This window comes from Rousettus aegyptiacus, unplaced genomic scaffold (assembly GCF_014176215.1).
Source record: "Rousettus aegyptiacus isolate mRouAeg1 unplaced genomic scaffold, mRouAeg1.p scaffold_m13_p_1, whole genome shotgun sequence".
NCBI lineage: Eukaryota > Metazoa > Chordata > Mammalia > Chiroptera > Pteropodidae > Rousettus > Rousettus aegyptiacus.
The window spans coordinates 155,031,230-155,046,230 of NW_023416284.1; the positions used below are offsets into that span (position 1 = coordinate 155,031,230).

General features: G+C 32.9%; 1 protein-coding gene across 8 annotated transcripts in view; it reads left to right on the forward strand.

Annotated features, from left to right (window-relative positions):
* Positions 1–15,001, forward strand: part of NKAIN2 (sodium/potassium transporting ATPase interacting 2) — an 831,125-nt gene that overhangs the window by 187,427 nt on the left and 628,697 nt on the right. The window lies entirely within an intron of this gene.

Below are 15,001 nucleotides of genomic sequence, written 5' to 3' on the forward strand. Positions count from 1 at the left end.
TGATTTTAGAGTTAAAATATATGAAAATTTTATTGATATAGTTTCAGATTAACATTGCAGCTTATATTTAAAAAAAAAGAAACACCTGACTTTCAACTTCTGGTTTAGTAGCAAAGGATATTAAAAGGTTGTTATAATAATCCTCCTCTTTCCAAATACATATCTGTGTGAAACTAGATTTTCTACATATTCTTCAACAACAATGGTATATGTGATGGAGAACCAATATGAGAATCAGACTTTCTTTCTTTAAAGCCTACAACTTTAAGATATGCAAACTATAGAAAAACACTTTTCTCATTTTTTTAAATTTTAGAAAGCAGTCATTTTTAAAATATATTTTAATATATAATGGGTCTATTTTAAAGTAAATAAATATTAAATTTGTTAATTTCTGATATGGTAATATTAATACATATAATTTACATAAACTTCTTTTTAATCTTCAGTAATTTTTGAACACTGTAAAGGAGTTCTGAGACAAATAAATTTGAGAACTGGTCTAATACATCCATATTGAAGTAATTAACTTTTTAGAACAACATACAGAATTGTAAAGGATTATAATGGAGGTTATTTAATCAGAAGACGAATTAAATTGATTAAATAGGAATATACAAAGTTGGGTAACCTTCTATAAAAAGTAATATCTTGCCATACTCCATGTGAAATCTTTTCAAAACAATTGTGTCATCATCCAAGGTAGAACCTTGTCCTCTTCACACTACTTATCTATTTTTATTCTAAAGTCAGAGTACATCAAAGAAACAAAATTGGCCTGTAAGGGATATCATGGTCTTACTTTTAAATGAATATTCCTGATTGATTTAGCTTCTTAGAAGGCCCTAACTATATAATTCACTCCTTTAAAATTTTAAGGAAGTAACAGTTTTTTTGGTGAGATACAGGTATTTCTCTTTGAATAGGGAGATTGCTGTCTAAAGAACTGAAAAAATCAAAGGGACCTTGTAAGATGACATTACTCTTCCCTGAGTATAGATCAAAGTATCTTCTGGGCATTATTTTAACTGATAAGAGTATAACCTACTCTCAATACTGGTGGTCAGTTAAAGTAAAGGGAAGTGTGTAAAGTAAAGGGAATAGTAACTGCATGATCATCACTTCAGTAAGTTCATAGCAATGGCTTTGGTGATTTTTTAACTTTTATCCCCTTCATATTTTAATGTTGTAGGTAAAAATTATTTTGTATGCTTTCATTGCAAATTCAAAAGATAATCTCAAGGACAAATTGTTGAGAAAGTTGGGTATGTCACTCTAGATTACTTTAGAAGCATATTTATACCATAATGTCATCATTAAGTGTTATCTAGGCTCAACTTTCTTTGCTGAACCTTTTCTTGCCTCAATTCCTTTACCTGTAAAATAGAGATAAAAATAGTTTGTACATAATATTGGCTCATTGAAGATTAAGGTGTGTGTTTATGTGTGTGTAAGTACTTAGAATAATGACTGAAACATATAGGATAAATCAAATAAGTAAGTATATCACTATAGTGGAACATTTATTATCATATGATTCTTTCTGTTCTTAGAAATTGTGTTTTTCTTTATTAAAAAAAAGTAGAATTTGGTCAAGACTTTTTTTTTTCTATTTTCTTCATACAGTTTTAATCTTCAGGATGATAGGTATAATTTTTCTTTACTCATAATTTTTATTCATCTATCTACCAATAATTTTAAATAGTAATCTTTAATCACTATCTCCACTTTTTTTCTTAACTCTTAATTCATTGGTTAAACCCTTTTTGTCAAGATTCTTTTCATAAAGGCATGTAGCAAATGCTCTCACCTAGTTCTTTAACTACCACCAATTTGCTGAATCTAAAAACTACTTTTACTTGCTTTTTTTAAAAACAAAAATTATTTTTCAATTAGAATTGACATTGAATATTTTATGTTAGTTTCAGGTATATAGCAGAGTGGTTAGACACTTATACAATTTACAAAACGGTCTCCCAATTAGTCTAGTACACACCTAGTACTATACGCAATTATCACTATATTATTGACTATATTCCCTATGCTATAAGTATTGCTCCGTAATCCCTTCACTTTTTAACCCAACCTCCAAACCCTTTCCCATCTGGCAATCATCAGTTTATTCTCTATATCTATGAGTCTGTTTCTGTTTTCTTTATTTTGATCTTTAGATTCCATATATGAGTAAGATCATATGGTATAAGGGTTAATATCCAATATTTATTTTAAAAAATCTCATACAACTCAACACTAAAAAAAACAATCTACTTGAAAAATAGGCAGAAGGCTCGAATAGACATTTCTCCAAAGAGGATATACAGATGGCCAATGGACGTATGAAAAGATGCCGAATGTCACTAATCATCAAAGAAATGCAAATTAAAACCACAATGAGATATCACCTCACCCCTGTGAGAATGGCAATCATAAATGAGTCAACAAACAACAGATGTTGGTGAGGATGTGTAGAAAAGAGTACCCTCATACACTGTTGGTAGGATTGCAAATTGGCACAGCCACAATAGAAAATGGGATAGAGGTTCCTCAACAAATTAAAAGTAGAACTACCTTATGACCTAGCAATTACACTTCTGGGTATTTATCTGAAGAAACTGATTCATAATCTTTTGATTTCCCTCCCTCCATTGTTAAGACATTTCCACTTTTTGTTCTCCTACGTCTCTTTGGTCTTTTTCCTTAGTGTTGGATGGAGTCTTTCCTCATTGACATCCACCCACCCTTGATGAGAGTTTCTAGAGGCCCAACTGAAATCATCTTTTCTTTTTATGTTATACACTCTGCCTGAGTGATTCTTGTATTCTTTCAATTTGAATTATCATAGTAAAAGTGTTTACTCCCCCAATCTACATTTCCTGTCCCAACTTCTTTTAAAGGTCAAGACTTATATTTCCAACTGACTGTTAGTATCCATCTGAATATCTTTCATTTATTTTACAGTTAACCTCTCCAAACATAAATCATTGTCTTCCTTCCTTAAATTTGTTTTATACCTCTGTCTTAATGGCATCATCATGTGCCGAGTCTCCCAAACTTAGTTCATTTTTTTAATCCAACACTCTCCAAATACCCTCACATTTAATAGTTCATCAATTTTTATAGACTGACTTTTTATACTGTATGGCTATATCTTAAGCCATTCTACCCCCCCCCCCCCCATTGGCCCTACTTAGCTTAGGCTTTCATCAAATTTTAATTAAAGAACTATATAATTTTTCTGACTAGTTTGTTCCTCTCACCAGACTCTTTCCATTCAAGTTCAGAATTCAGACTGCTTCTTGCTTCATGGTCTATTTCTTAGTATTCTGATCAGATCACTCCCATTTTAAAATCAATCTCAATTGGCTCCCCATTACATATAGGACAGAGTTCAAACATGCAACAAATTGTATAACAATCTGAGCCCTAGTTTACCTGTCTAGCTTCATTACCTTCTCTTCCTTCTATTCACACAGGCAATTTATCTGTCTTTCTACAATTTACTGAGGTATAATTGACATAAAATAAAATTCACATTATTAAAGTACGCTCTCTGTTAAATTTTGGCATATGTATACAGCATGGAACCATGACCAGAATCAAGATAAGGAATATGTCCATCACTTCTAAAAGTTTCTTTGTGCCCCTTTGTTTTCTACCCTCTCATCTCTCCAGTCATAACTCTGGGTAACAGCTGATATACTTTGTGCCACTACAGATTAGTTTACATTTTATAGAATTTTTTGTAAATGGAATCATAATTTTTCTTTTGTCTGACTTCTTTCACTTAGCGTAATAGTTTGAGAACCACTCTTATACTGGTATGCGTATTAATAGTTCAGTTCTTTTTATTGTGAAATAGTATTCCATTTGTGGATATACCACAATTTATCTATCCTTTCACCTTTTGATGGACATTTAGTTTCCATTTTGGAGATTTCAAAAAATAAGCTTCTCTGAGTATTTGTGTTAACATTTTGGTGTCAAACATCTTGGGTTTTTATTTTAGAGCATATATGTACATAAAAAGTTTTAGCGTGATGTTTTAACACACTATCATGAATATTTTGACATCATTTTGAAAGCCTACATACTATTATCAGACCATATAACATTTCATTGTTTAACATATATGCTAGTGGATACTTTCCCCCTTATTTTCGATACTTTAAATAATCCTGAAATCAGTAGTTTCATATATATAATTTTTGACATTTTATCTGATTATTTTCTTATGATAAATTTTTAGAGCTAAATTACCTATTCCAATGGTATATGTAATTTGAAGGTCTAGAATTCATATTACCAGATTGTCTTCAAGGAAATTTTAATTTGGATCACAAATAGCAGAGTATGAAGGGCACATGCTTGCCTGCTTAAATGCCATTCCTTCCATTTTCTTTGCCTATAGAATGTATATTACATTTGGGTTTGACAACTCCAGGGAAAATGGGTGTTTTCTCTTTCTTTGAGGACAATTCCTGAATGGTATAAGCCAACCATGGTTAATCTCCTTTTCTTTGTCAGTGAATGGTTTAGAGGTTGGACTCTAACCCAGTTTTGGCCATAACATTCTTTTAAAAAAGGTTTCTTTAATGTTAAAAAGAGATATAGTGAATGCCTCTTTTCCTCCCCAAATTACATTTATCAATATTTCAGATAGTTTTTGTAGAGTCTTAAGTTTTAATTTCTCATTTCTTATTTCTTTGACTTTTCAAATTGAGTTCTGGCTCTTTAAATCCCATCGCCATGAAGTCACATAGTGTGTCTCATGCTTGAAAGGATCTTATTGGATCATTTCATAGTTCATTAAAAGAACCACATTTTAAATGGTTCAACTGAGGATAAAAACCATCATGAGGTGCTGCAAAGCTGTTCTGTAGGTTTAGCATAACTCCTCAGGCCTCTGGTTAGTCATAAAATCATTAGCTGTGACTGGGTCATTAGTAATCATAACATTTCCTTTATATATATGTAAATCCAAAGAAGTTCTGTTCATTTTACTTTGTGCATCTCATGCGAAAGTCAGTGTTTATGAGCTCATCTCTGGAGAAAATACTGTTTCAGGTGTGCTTTTAATTATCTCCATAAGTATACTGGGGGATGTTCTGTCATCTATAGTGACCAGAATTAAAGACTGGTGTGGTTACTGGATTTCTCTCCTGCGATACACCTTGCAGACACAAAGGTCTCTCTCCCCTCCCTCCCCTGCCCCTACTCACTCTCCAATGCACATACACCTTTCTCAATGTGCAATTAATCAGTCTAAACTGCTGAAGTTCCTCTAGTCTACATCTCATATTTTTCTAGTTGTTTATAAACCTAAGAATTTTTTCTTTACATGCAGATACTTTCAATTTTGATCTGTGGATTCAGTGATAAATTTATATAACAGGTCGCACATTTCAAAAAATCTGCATGAAAACTATTTAGACTCTTCCCAATTTTTGCATATAAAATTTTATTTTAAAATGTATAGCTTAAATTTTTCTAAGGCAATAATATTACCATTTAATGAATAAAGTAAAAACTGCCAATATGAACCTCTCTTGGCAATGGTTACATGTGCAAAAAAACCAAATATTCCTTTATAATTATTAATGAAGGCCAAGGAATGATGGTTAAGATTTTGTTGTAAAACTTGCAAACTTAATTAATGAGGAAATTTGTTAAAGCCTCAAGAAGTTATACTGTCAAGAGCTAATTAATTGTAAATACAATAATCTGAATTGCTGGATTTTAAAAAATGCTTTTGCATTGATATGCAATGCTTGATGTACCTTGATTAACTTGGCAGTTTAGTGCATGCTATCCCCAAAAGCAGTGATCAGTTTTTGCTCAAAATAGATTGAACTGCTGAAAGAATTCATGCCACAGTCCACAATGCTAATCAGTTTTGAAGAAGCAGAAATTAGGTTTTCAAGTTGGCTTTGAAATATAATTTCTTGCTCAGCTTTCTTCCCTCATGTAATTTCACTTTCTCTGAGGCTACTTCCCTGGACCACAGGCCTCTTCTGTATTATCTACATAAATTAGCCACCCCAACAATAGCATCAACCATTCCTCAACTGTAGAGACAATGTATTGACCATCTATTTTGTTCCCGGCACGGATTTAAATCCTTCACATAACTTTTTCTCTTACAGTGCTAACAGCAGCTATGTGAATTTGGTTCTTTTATTATTTCTAGTTTACAAATAAAGAGAGATAATCAAAGACCAGAAGTTTTAATTAATTTGGCTGTCTAAGGTATTCTTTGGAGCCAGTGTTTGAATCCAGGTCTGAACTGCTACAAGTACCCGATGCTTGTATTAGAGTTAGGTGACACCCCCATGTCAATCTGTCTATTAAAACATCACACCTACCCACTCTGGTACAGTTTCTTTCTCTCCATGAAATATAACTAATTAGTCACATGTGCTATTTTCTTAACATTCCCACTTTAATTTACAGCTCTTAAGATAGAGTAAAGTGAGGTTGCCTGGATATTCCAGAGCATAATTCTTGCCTCCCTCACTATGGGAATGGCAAGAAAATATTTTGAAGTTAATTAAAATATTTTTCAGTATTGGGATCATGAAAAGGTCTAAAATTTTTTGTTTTACAGTCTTCGATCTTGCAGTTTAAATTGTCAGGTTTGAAAACAAAGTTTTTTTCTAAATTCTTATGAGTCTATTTTCTAGAGCAGCATTCCCCAACCATTTTGGCACCAAGGACCCGTGATCCTATGGGAATCCAATGCCTGAGGATCTGAGGTAGAGCTGAGGCAGTGATGCTATCGCTGGGGAGTGGCTACAACTACAGATGAAGCTTCACGGGCTTGCCTGCTGCTCACTTCTTGCTGTGCAGCCGGCTTCCTAATAGGCCAAAGACCGGTACTGGTCTATGGCCTAAGGGTTGGGGACTCCTAGAGTAATAAACTCATTTTGGTCACCTCTACCTAATGTCATCATTTTATAGGGGGAAAAAAGGTATCTTAGTAAAAGCTTGGTAAATAGCATGGCTAATCTTATAGGAAGGATAAAGATTTTAGATCAGTTTTAATATAAGGGTGTCTATTTGGACGGAGATGTGAATCTCAGGCATGGAAATCTAGTTATTTTGTCATCTGCATTTAGGTAAATCAATGCACTAATATTATCTGAAATTGTAAAAAATTCTTGGCATTTTTATAGTAAAAAGTCAATTATCTCTTCCTGCCCCCACCCATTGGAGATAATCACTTTTTTCTATTATAACTAAACCGACTTTATTTTTTTATATTAAAGTCATAATACCTAGAAACTCATTCTGATGAAAAACAATGTTCAATGGAAACTATTCAGATATAATTTATTAGTGGCTTTTTAAACTAGAATAATATAGGTGCTATAGAAGATAGGCATCTTATTGCTTATTTATTCATTCACGTTAGCCTGAAATAATATCATCACTTTGAGTGATCACGCTATTCCTCTTCATAATATTTGAAAAGACAAGGTAACAGGAAGCAGGGATGGCTTTTTCCCCTGAGATCCTGTAAAGTGCAAAGCTGTACCTATGCTGTCAATGTGTGTTCTTTGTATTTCCAAAAGCCAGTGTAAAATGGGTCATCCTTTCTTGGTAAAGGAGTAACATTCTTCCTGCCAAAAGAAATGGATATCATATCATTGTTCATTGTCCTTTGCATATTAATATTACAACAGAGTTTTGAGACTTTTTTATTGGATCCATTCTCTTAGCATCATTTCTCCATGTGCATGTTATCAAAAATTGGTGATCAGTGACAACACTTCCTGGTATTCTAACTTTTGTGTTTGTATCTTCAGAATAAGCTAAAGTAAAGGTAACATTAAATATGAATTTCCTGCTCCAACGTCTATATTTCAGGAAAAGAGTTGGTATATATTACATTGCTATATAAGGGCAGTATTTAATCTTTTGATGGAGGAGAAAAAAACAAAATAAGGGCATTTATATTTACCATTACATGAAATAATGAATGAAGAGTATTCATTTAGCCAATACTTGTTGATCATCTGCTAAATTCTGGATATAATTATATATCCTGAAGATATAATCCTGAAGATTAAAAAAGTCTTTTCATAAGCTTAAAGTCTAGTCAGAATTATTAACCTATATTGTTTAAATTTATTTAACATATTATATTTCCCACATTATATCTCTGAATATTTCAATATTATATCCTGTGAATATTATCCTCTTATATCATCAGAAAATTTTTCTTCTAAAAGTGACATAAATAAAGCTGAGTTTTATGTTTTTACCTTATATTTTTTATGAAATTTTGAATTACCTAATGGTTTTTATTAAAAAGGAAAATCAGGTTTTAATTATTTTACTTTATAGGTTTTTTGTATAGACGTATATTTTGTATGCCTTTGCTGAGAAATTTATCCAGGAATTCTCTTTTTTCCCTCATATCACTGCCTTTAATTGCATCATCTAGGTCTGCACGAGATTTCTTTGAAAGTTATTTGAACATGTGTAGAATCTAGTCATTTTATGATCATACCCTTTAAGTGGGTGAATATAAAAAATCGAGTTTCAATTCTAGTGGCTCTAGACATTTTGACCATATTTATTTTTGAAATAAAACAAAAGGAAGATAAATGACAACTTATTTCATTCTTTAACAGTTATAACCAAGGGTTAGACAAGCCAAATTCACTCAGCTAAAGATGAGGTATCTACAAATGAGCCAACTTGGAAACAGATTAGCAATTCAAATGACTAAGTTAACAAGATCCAATTATAGCTAATTTGCCCATCCGGGTTTTTTTTTTTTTTTTTTTTTCCTTGTCCTCCAGTAGGCTTCAGAGTGTGAGCGCCTTGCATGAATTCCTGGGAGTAGGGGTGGGGGAAGCTTGTAGTGCCAGAGAGTTTATGAAAACAGCCACATTTATTACACCGGCTGCTGCTATATGGGCTTTGCTACCCATATATACATATACATGCATACATATGTACATACATACATGCATGCACATACATTAGTTAAATACATGTATATTTACACAAACACATGTGCACATATGTGTACATACGCCTGTGTTATATGTGTGTATGTGTATATATTCTGTAATGTGTACATGTAAATATTACACAATATGTATACATGTGCGTATTATATAATGTGTGTATCTATATATGCATACACGTGTACACACTCATGCTCCAAATGATAATCATACTGCTTGTTTTCCTTTCTCACCTCTCTGGTTCATTTTTCCTAACTACTTCAATTCGCACTTTTCTCAGTTTGTTGGCATACTGCCCATTCTTTATTTTTCAATGCTTTTTCCTGCCACTGCTTTTATCTCTCAAACTCTTCCTTACCTCCCTCCTACTATCTCTTGTGTTTCTCATTCTATCTGTCGGCTGACAGCTCGTGAGCTGTCCACTCCTTAACATTCATTTTTCCTGTGAAGTCCTTGACTCACTGTGGATCTCATTCTCCACAGGTCCTCTGTACGTCTGTCTCAGGGCTTTAAGTATTTTACTCATAGTCTGAAAGACTCTTGAATCTATATTCCCTACTTTAACCTCTTCTTTGATATTAGTCTTATATATGTCAAAATTCCTGGTGGCCATATCTTCTCAGAAAACCCACAGGAAACTTATATAGAGCATTTGCCCCTCCTGTAGTCTTTTTCAGAGAATACCATCATCATCTAGTCAAACCTGCTTTGCAGGATATGCCAATGTGGCCATCTCTCTTTCACACATCTCCTTCACCTCACTGTCAAGATTCTGATGACCTCCCAGTAGTTCTTAATTCTGTTCCTTCTCTCCATTTCTCGTCACCACTGCCCTAAGTCAAGGTTTATCACCTCATAACTAGTCTCTTAACTTCTTTTACTACCACCCTTATACTCTTTACTGAAGGTTAAGAAAAATAAATATATCTTAAATGAAAATCTAACCATGCCATTTACCTAATGAAAATCTTTAAATGCCTTCTTATACCTATAGAATAAAGACCAGTCTCATTAACCTAGAACATACAGCCCCACATGATCTAGTTTTTACCTAACTATGCCTTTGGATCTTAGACTGTAATTACACTGGAAGATGTGGTGCATAAACTGTGGTGTTTCAAAGACTTGGTGTTTACTCTTAGTACACATTCTTTAGGATTCTTAACATGCTTCATCTACTCTGTAAAACCTTCATGAGGTCTCAATCTAGCCTAAAATCCTCTTCTCTGAATCTCTATAACCATTTTTTTTTTTTTTTTGGCATGCACTGGGTTGCAAAAAACTCACCTTTTACTTAAGGTGCCAGTTTCAGAATCTAACTCCCAATGAGGAGTGACATAGGACTTGACCTATAATATTCAGTGTTTAAGAGCCTAAGAATGATGTTTATTCAGTGGGGCCACAGTAGGTGACATCAGTTTGGAAAAACAAAGAAACACATATTGCTGTTTTTCAAATGCAGATATGATAAACATTTAGATTAAATCATGCAAACATTTATTGGTACTATTGTGTGCTACTTCAGTTAGATGCTTTTAAATATATTACAATGTTTTAAATCATAAAAACAAACACAATCAACGTTTGTTTGAAGAAGTGAAGTGTAATTGTAATATTTAAATAGAATTGAGTCAACATGTGGGCAAGCAGGGATTCTTTAAAATCCTCCACAATCTCCCCATTCACTTAATCGTTTAATAAGTAACAGAAAATGACTAGTCAGTTATTTCTACAAACTTGCTTTTGAGTCTTCCTTGAATCTTACTCAGCAGTTTTCACAATATTGAATGCAAAGTTATGAGGATAGTGATGGTGCATAAGATTTTAGATACTGGATTTTATGGATGATTTAAGGAATATACAAGGATAATTTTGAATCTGTGTACCAAATGTACTTTCTTTAGAAACTAATCTCATGTAAGATGGGATGCCAAATAAGATATAACTCTGTTAGCCATCAAAACTGTTTGCTTTGAGGGGCAGACAAATTCATACATATTATGTAGGATGCTCCTGGAATGCATGAAATTATTCTTACTTATTTCTGTATCCTCAGAGCCAGCTTTGTGCCTAGAATGAATTAAGTGCTCAATAAATCTGTTCAACTGAACTAAACTGGAGGTCAACACTATTAGTACCTGAAATGGAAAAGAGCCACCTGCTTCATTTTCAGGATTGTTAACCGTACAGTGATTCTTGTGCTCTTTCTAGTCCGGTAGCTCTTACTTCTCAAGAAGGTTCTCTGGTGTGTATGGTGACAAGGCTGGCAGAGGGCTGGAGTGAAAAGGAAACAGCATTTTTAAAATTACTTTTAGGAAGAAAGCAAAAACAAAAGATGAAGCTGAAACATGAATGGGGGTCGGGGTAGGTGGATTTAAAGAAAGTATCGAAGACTAAAGAAACACAAATATAATGCCAAATATTTAGGATTCTAGATGGCCAGTATTTCTATACTAATATGTATGTTTTAGTATGACAAGAACAGACCAGGAAGTAATCTTTCCACTTTGATCATTACTAATCTGTCTCTGATGTTGAGCTCATCTTTTAAAAAGTCTTTTGAAAAAAAAAAAAAAATCAATGATTATTTGCCCGTGGAGTTTTAGAAATTCATCTAATAAAAGTAATATCTTTTTATATATCTTTCCGGTTGTTGTTGTTGTCATTTTTACTATTTGATAAAAGTAAGTAGACAGGTAGGTAGATAGATAACTCATTTGTATTAGAACATTTATTAAAAGCCTAAGGGGAAAGGCACTATTAAAATCAAGAGCAGAGACTACAGAGCAATGTAAAAACTATCGGGATTGCCATGTTAATGTAATAGTAGGATTATAACATCTTTAACATCATTTGATTTTTTCCAATTAAAAAAAAATAAACAACTTAAAAAAACAACATTCAAAGGTAAGATTTTTTCTATTTATCAATTCCTTCATTGTATTGTCATAGCTGCAAACCAGTGAAGGTTGAATAGCAATAGTATAACAATATTTCCTTTCAAGTAATGTCTTTTTGCCTAGTGCTCATTTTTGTATATAATACTTTATGTGTTGGTTTGTTCTCTAGAAAAAAAAAATCAATAAAATGTCATTGATTAACAACACCCAGTCTACATGTTTTTGTAAAGTGAACCACTTTGCCTATTGCTGGCATGATAGATACTCTTTAATACAATGCTGAGCCAAAGGAAAACAAACAAGTTTCTCTTTCTTTTAGCAAAAATGTAGAGAACACAGAGGCAAATGATTCACAATATAAAAAGTTAAAAAATTGAAATTCACTTGGTGCATTAGACATTTACGGGTATGCATGCAGGAGTAGCATGTTGTCTGGTTCTCAGGGACTTGGAAAAAGACAAAATTAGTGTTCTATTATGCAGAGTTAAATGTGTTGCATTAATGCCTTAAAATAACTTGGATGATGATGCAAAAACCTGTTCTGTGTTTAAATATCTGTTAGAACATATCTCAGTAAAGATTATTTTGCCCTTCTCATATTAGTTGTAACACTTAAAAATATTTAAAATAAATTAACCACATACAATTAGGTAGAAGAAAGCCAACCATTGTGTTTTAAGTGACTGCTTATTCAGAGTCCTTGGGCATTAATTGTATCACAGTTATCAATGTACTTTCTAACTAGCATCCAGTGTAAAATAATCTGAGAATTGGTTAACAAAAATTAAATCACGTTTGGGACATTGAAAGGAAAATTAATGAACAGATTGTTGATGGGTGATTCCAGTCCCACTAAGAGAACATCCCACCAAAAGAAAGAAAGCCCTTTGTATTATTTAGAGCCTGCTCTGTAACACTGTTGGGAATTTGGTTGGGTCATGAATGCTGGCAGGTTGTCAGGGAAACAGGAATAATGCAACTGAATGAATAGTTTTCTTGCAAAATGGTTTTAGCATTGTTACTTTGGATTGTCTAATGGCTGATCTGGAATTTCTAAAAGTAACATTAATGGAGAGAAATAAATTTTCTAGTTTAATTACATACACCTCTCTGTTGATATAGTAGGAATAAAATATTTCTTTAGGTATAGAGTATCATGCTTATAAGTTAAAGGGAAAATATTTTTTCACAACAAAAGTTTGAAATTTGTGTTTTTATAACAGCATATGCTATTTATTCATTTTTGAGAATAGTATTACTGACACATTATCATGTAGTGATTGTATTTTTTTAGTAGTTTATTGAGAGTTGGTGTTAAAATCAGCAACATTCACATTCTCATAACCCTTTTTCTACTCATTACTGTTTAGAAAGAAGCCTTGGAGAATCTATGTCCAATGTATTTTCTCTGAGAAAAACTGACTTCCCGATAGCCCAATTGGACCCCCAATAGTAGCCACAAATATGTGAAGATGAACATCTAGTAATTCTTTATCACATATACTTATAATGATTCAAATCTATAGAAATGCAAAAAGGGAAAGAGATTGAGCCTCTCCTGTAAGAGACTAATGAAACCTGAAGTGTAAAAGGGCTGTTAAATCATTATTCATAAATTAGGGGTTGATCTTTCAAAATAATACCAGTAATTGGACCATAATTAAATATTTAAATTATGGGTATGAGAGCATTGGATATGAGCTAAGAAAGCCATGGCATTAAATTATAGTGCATTTTGTGGACATAGCAAATTTATCTTAAAGAATACCTTTTTTCCTCAGCTTTGCTTAAGCAAACCACCTTTAATATCCTTTAATACTTTTAGAGTAAAAATATTATCTTCATCTTATCCTGGACTGTAGGATCCTGCATCAGCTCCCCTCAAAATCATTCCCAGTTGTTCTCCTCTAGTTTCCCAGTGGTGCCTTATTTCTTCAGATACGTGACACCCTTTACTAGCTATGTCACCCAATGTGTGTTTTGGTCCAAGTCACTTCATCTTTACGTCTTTTTGTCTTGTCTGTGACTTGGTCTAAATAATAGTGGTCGATAAACAAAAATGCTTAATGACTACTAGCCAATGTTTTTATCATCATTCTCGACTGTGATTGAATCATGCTGCTTCTACCCAAAACGTCTCGCATTCCACTCACCATCATTCAAACCCTGCCATCTTTAAAGTAATAGTAGAACACTTTTATTTAATATTGTGCATAAGAAATTCAAGACACCATCACTGTAGTTTAGTACTGCTTGTGAGTTGGAAATAATGTGTGGGGTTCCTTTGTGATAGCAGAAAGGGCAGGCCAAGTGTCCCAAAGGAATTTGTCAATCAGGAGTAAAAATAACAAAGATAGAAAATAACAAGGATGCTAGAAATGTGTTTTGCAAAGTTTGCCACTATGATAAGTTAAAAAGAGTTTAGAATTACTAGGTAGTAAAAGAATAAATAAAGGATATTGTCTCCTTAAGATTGATATCATGTGGATACTATGTAATTAGGAATTTCTGTTATACCACAGCACACCTGTTATGTCCATGATATTATTGATCTGATAGCTGAATCTTCAAATAGGAAATCTTTTAGAGTATTGGTTTTGGGGACGTGATCTTAATTTGACCTATTTTACTGTTTACAAACTTGTATGGCTTTTGACTTATGTATCTTGGTTTGATAAAAAATATATTTTTGTATATTTTGTATATAGTACAAATATTTTCCTGTTATACTGAGCTTATTATATTTCCACTTGTTTTCCTCCCTCTCCCCTTTGGTAAAGATTGAGACAGTAGTTCCACTTACTTCCCATTCCCATTGCAACTTCTCTATAGTCTACTACAAATATTTTTATACTGTATTTATTTAAAAGTGAAAATGGTGCTTTTACATGAAGCCTAAGGGGATAGTTTCTTTAGAAAGAAGGAGTTTTTCATCTCTCTTTTCACTCTGAATGTAACAGATCCTCATCTGTTATTGAGGGATCTAAATGAACGGTTCATCAGCTAATCTCTCTCATATATCTATTTTGGTTCCTTTACAAACAAAATGTTTTATAGTCCCAACAACAGTAAAAGGAATTCCTGACCTCGCCTATTTTTTACAGCCTGGAAAGTTAAACTATA